The 4,518-nt window shown below is 36.3% G+C and overlaps 1 pseudogene; it reads right to left on the bottom strand.

The window, feature by feature from the left end:
* Nucleotides 1-2,780: 2,780 nt before the first annotated feature.
* On the bottom strand, nucleotides 2,781-2,899 carry LOC120582921 (uncharacterized; annotated as a pseudogene).
* Nucleotides 2,900-4,518: the final 1,619 nt, after the last annotated feature.

Below are 4,518 nucleotides of genomic sequence, written 5' to 3'. Positions count from 1 at the left end.
TGTGGAATCCTAAAAAGAACCACAAAACCATCAGAAAGAAAACCCAGGAAATTAGTTAAGCACAAGCCTCAATTTCTACATTTATCCTCCTATACCATCCATAATGGATCGGGTCAGCAGCATATTCCCATTTGCAACTGGATGTGGGCCTTGAATTAGAAAGAATCCTTGAATTAGGAAAGCATCTTGTCACTGATGGTCTTCAAACTGGGACATCTGCAATCTGGGAGTGTAAGAAAACTTTCCAAGGGGGAAGAGAGCCCAGGTGTTTTAAGGGACAGTTTTTGGATCTTCCAATTTCATTTGAATTCTTTCCTAAAATTAGCCTGTGACTGTTTTCACAATAATACTTCTTCCATTATCATCCTCCCTCATCCCAAATCTTGTTATGAGCTTCAGACCCCTTTGGATACCTCTATGGAAGCTTTCACGACTGACAAAGCACAAAATACCTTTAGAAATTTCCATCTTTCCCTCCTCGTAAATATTTTCAAAAGCACAGAGTGTGGCGTTTGAAAGCAGGGTATTTTGGTGTATATGGAATCCTTATGGAATCTTCTGAATTCAGGTATTTGGTAGAGCTGTGCGTGGGATTAATAGCTACATTATTTAAAGTTTTTTTCTTTCCAAAGAATACCATGACTTATCTTTTCTATCTTATAAATAACTATAATTCAGCTATATGTAGCATATTCATTTATATTGTATCTCATGTAAAGTATGAGAAACTATATTTTGTACTCTTTTAAAAATTATAAATATGGATAAAATAAATATATTTTGATCTCTATTAGTTTAATCTCGATAAGAAAAAATTTAGTAATCAATAATACGAAGTGATTTATTTCTCATAGAAGGCAAGTCAGATTTTGCCAAGTAAGCTATATTGCGAACATTTCCATAAATGGAGTAATCAAAATATGCCAGGTCAAGATTTGGTTGGAAAAAATTGATATGATTAAAAAGTTATCAAAAATATTTTATTGAAAAAAATTGTATTGAAATAAACTATATTTTTAAATTTTTTCCAACTCCTTCTGAGTAGGCAGGTGTCTCCAAGACCACTCCTAAGTTTGATGATTTAGTAGGAAGTCTCACAGGACTCAGTATAGAGGGAAAAAAAGATGCCCCCAAATAAAAGAGTTACAGTCATAAATAATAGTCACTTGTTCGTTCTTGGTAAATCTTTTCTGGTATACTTCTTAGACACTGAGAAATTTAATCCTAATCTCTGACCAACAAATCCTTTGGCAGATCATGTGTTTTCAAATTTTCTGCTTTCAGGGAAATTGGAGGACAAAATATTTGAGTTGTTAGCTGATATATTATTAAAATCATTGTTGATGATATATCACATATAAGTAGCCTTTCATTTGTTTGTCATTCATTTGTTCAAACATTTATTCAATAATTATAAAGTAACATTATATACTCTAATCACACTTGTGCTTTGGATAGAAATATTAAATGAGACACTGCACCTACCCCAGTGAGTTTGAAGTCTATTAGGAGAAACTATTACAATGTAGTAAATGATGCGGTAGTAGCAGGTATGAGAAATCTGGTCTCACTTAGTGGGGTCACCTGTATCAGAATGGTTTTCCAAAGGAGTTGGTAGAGACTATGGAAAAAGATGCAGCAAATTAAGGTTTGGACCTGGCTTTTTAAAAGATATTTATTTTACCTGCAACCTAAATCACTAAAACTGGGGAATGGATAAGCAAACAGTGGTTCATCCACGCATTGGAATATTACTGAGCAATAAAATGGAACAGACTACAGGTACATGCAATAGTGTGTATAAATCTCAAATGTGCTGTGCTAAGTGAAAGAAGCTGGATTCAAAATTATGCTTCTATTTATATGATATTCTGGAAAAGGCAAAATTATGGCAATAGAAAACAGATTAATAGTTGCTAGGGGCTTTGAGAAGGAGAAGTTGACCGCAAAAAGGATGGGGGAATTTTTGGAGGTGATATATTTGCTCTAAATTTTGATGGTGGTCAAGTCTCAGAACCTCTCACTAAAAAGGGTGATAATTGCTGAATATAAATTATATCTTAATTTAAAAAAAAAGAAGTAATAGTTCACGTGAACTTGGATGGGCAAGTGTACACATACGTACTCACTCACAAAACTCAGGTGACTTATTCCTTGCTCCTCTTGTTCCCTTGTGGAAGTGTTCCCAGCAGTGCTTCTCAACAACAGTGCTGCTGGATTTTAGTCAGGATAGTTGTTCATTGCCTGGGACTGTAGTGTGCTTTGCAGAATGTTCGGTAACTGACAGTCACCTGCTAAATGCCAGGAGCATCCAAAAACATTTCCTAAATTCCTCTAAGGAGTATATCTGCACTCCAGCTGAAAACCGCATGCTGGACATGTTTTTCCTGGATTTTTTCCCAATGAAGAAGAGTGACTTCTCTAATTCACCGGTGGTAAGACAAAATTGGCATATTCGGCTCACTCTTTCCTTTAATGGAGGAGCGTGGGGTGAGAGAGGACTGCCTACCTGTAGATAAATACCTTCTAATCTGCTCTCTCCCTTGAGAAGTAGATTTGACTTGGCTTCTGGCCACATCTTGGGGCTGGGAAACCTGAAAGGAAAATTTGCATGAGCATTAGTAAGCCGTCTGCCAGCATACTTGTCTCATGTCCTCTTAGCTAGCTTTTATTTTTTTAAAATTTTATTTATTTAACTTTTTTAGGGGAGGCAACCCTTGGTTGACCTCACAGATTGCAAGAACCTTGTCAGTTTACAATCCTTTAGTTTTTATTTTTTACGCCTACAGCACCTGCTCTTCCTAGGTGGTCACCCATCCAAGTACTAACCAGGCCCAACCCTGTTTAGCTTCCGAGATCAGACAGGTTTGGGCTTGTTCAAGGTAGCATGGTGGTAGACTCTAGCTAACTTTTAGCAGTAAGAGAGATGGCATTTTATTCTCCATCAGTTTTGACTCCTGTGTCTGTCTTATCAGATATTGGGAATGAAGGAGAGGAATGTAATAAATACATCCACTGCCCCCAAATTGGAATAATGTCAATTAGTAGAAGCATCGGTGGGTTATTACATATCTTCCAATCTTCAGTCCTTGTCATAACACACACCCTGAGCATATTAACCCAGATGTTGCAACTCAAAGCAATACTACAACATTGTGAACTTTCTGGAATTAGTTCAGTGGATGTGTACCAAAAATCAGTGCCAATCGCTTCTCGCAGCACACCCGTTGTTTCTAAGTTCTTCCTCCACCTTTGAATGTAAGGTCAAGGTTACATAGCAAGCAGTCTCTGTCCTGGTAACCCAGTGACAGGCTCTCTAATTGTGTCACCGACTGATCCTCACTAACTCTTGCACTGCAATTTGTGCTCTGCACACAGTATAAACGAAACCTCCAGTGCTAGGTGGAGACAAATTTTTCCTTTGAAGTATGGAACCACTTTTTTTAAAGCAAGAAAGTCTTTATTTTGTAGGATAATGGAAGTGTCATAACATGGAAAGTTATCAGATCTTTTTGTCAGTGACTTCAAAAGCTACCACATATATTCTGAGGTTGAAAATTCTTGTTTGAAAATAGTATTGATAGCATTCTGAGATGACAGAGGTGTACTACCCTCTGAAAAAAAAAAAAATAGTCAGTTTATTCCTCCTACTCTATCAGAGAGCTCTTCCAGCATGTTTCTGTTAGCGTCCTTGTTCTTTCTCTGATGTAATCCCACAGAATATTTGTAACTAGTGGACTAATCTAATAAATTATATAGCTAAAATGTCATTATGTACTATTTAAATTCCCCACCGTCTTCTAAGTGGGTGACAAAGTTTTCATATGTAGCATTACCTCTTTCCACTGTTTAACATTTGTCTTTTAAGAGAGCTTTCAGTGGTGTAGCGAAAATTATGTTGGGTGGGCGTGAGGCACTAGAGCAGAGTTTGCGGGAATAATGTGGGGTTCTCACACTCCTTCAGATAATACCGCATAAACAATTCTTTGCTTTGTAAATGCCAGCCTCTGGAACAGATTTTCTGAATTTCTTCTTATTAGAATTTGCATATTTATCAAATGTGAGCGTATTTTGTGTTATATTATCTGATTAGGGCTGCTATGCAGTTTTATTTTGGAGGGGCATTTAATTCAACAAATGTTTATTGAGCACCTAGGATGTACTGGGAATAATAAAATAATGATAATAATAATAATAATAATACATATATAATATAACTCTGTGCTAGACATTCTTCTAAGTATTTCTGTAAATTGATTCATTTTAATCCTCACAGCAATGCTATGAGGCACTTCTCATTATTAACATCTTCATTCTATAGATGAGGAAACTGGTTCAGAGGGGTTAAGTAAACTGCCCAAGTTCCTACAACTGGTGAGTGATCAAATGGGTTTGACCTTTTAAATTAGGCTCAAGTCTGTAAGAGTTAATGTTGAAGAGACTAATAAAGGTTCCATTTGAAAGATAATTTTGTGTCTGCATATAACAAAAACAACACACATATGAACTAAATTTCTG

Source organism: Pteropus medius, unplaced genomic scaffold (genome assembly GCF_902729225.1).
Source record: "Pteropus medius unplaced genomic scaffold, Ma_sr-lr_union100, whole genome shotgun sequence".
In the NCBI taxonomy this organism is placed as follows: Eukaryota; Metazoa; Chordata; class Mammalia; order Chiroptera; family Pteropodidae; genus Pteropus; species Pteropus medius.
The sequence above is the reverse complement of the archived record's forward strand: the minus strand, read 5'-3'. Positions and strand labels throughout refer to the sequence as shown.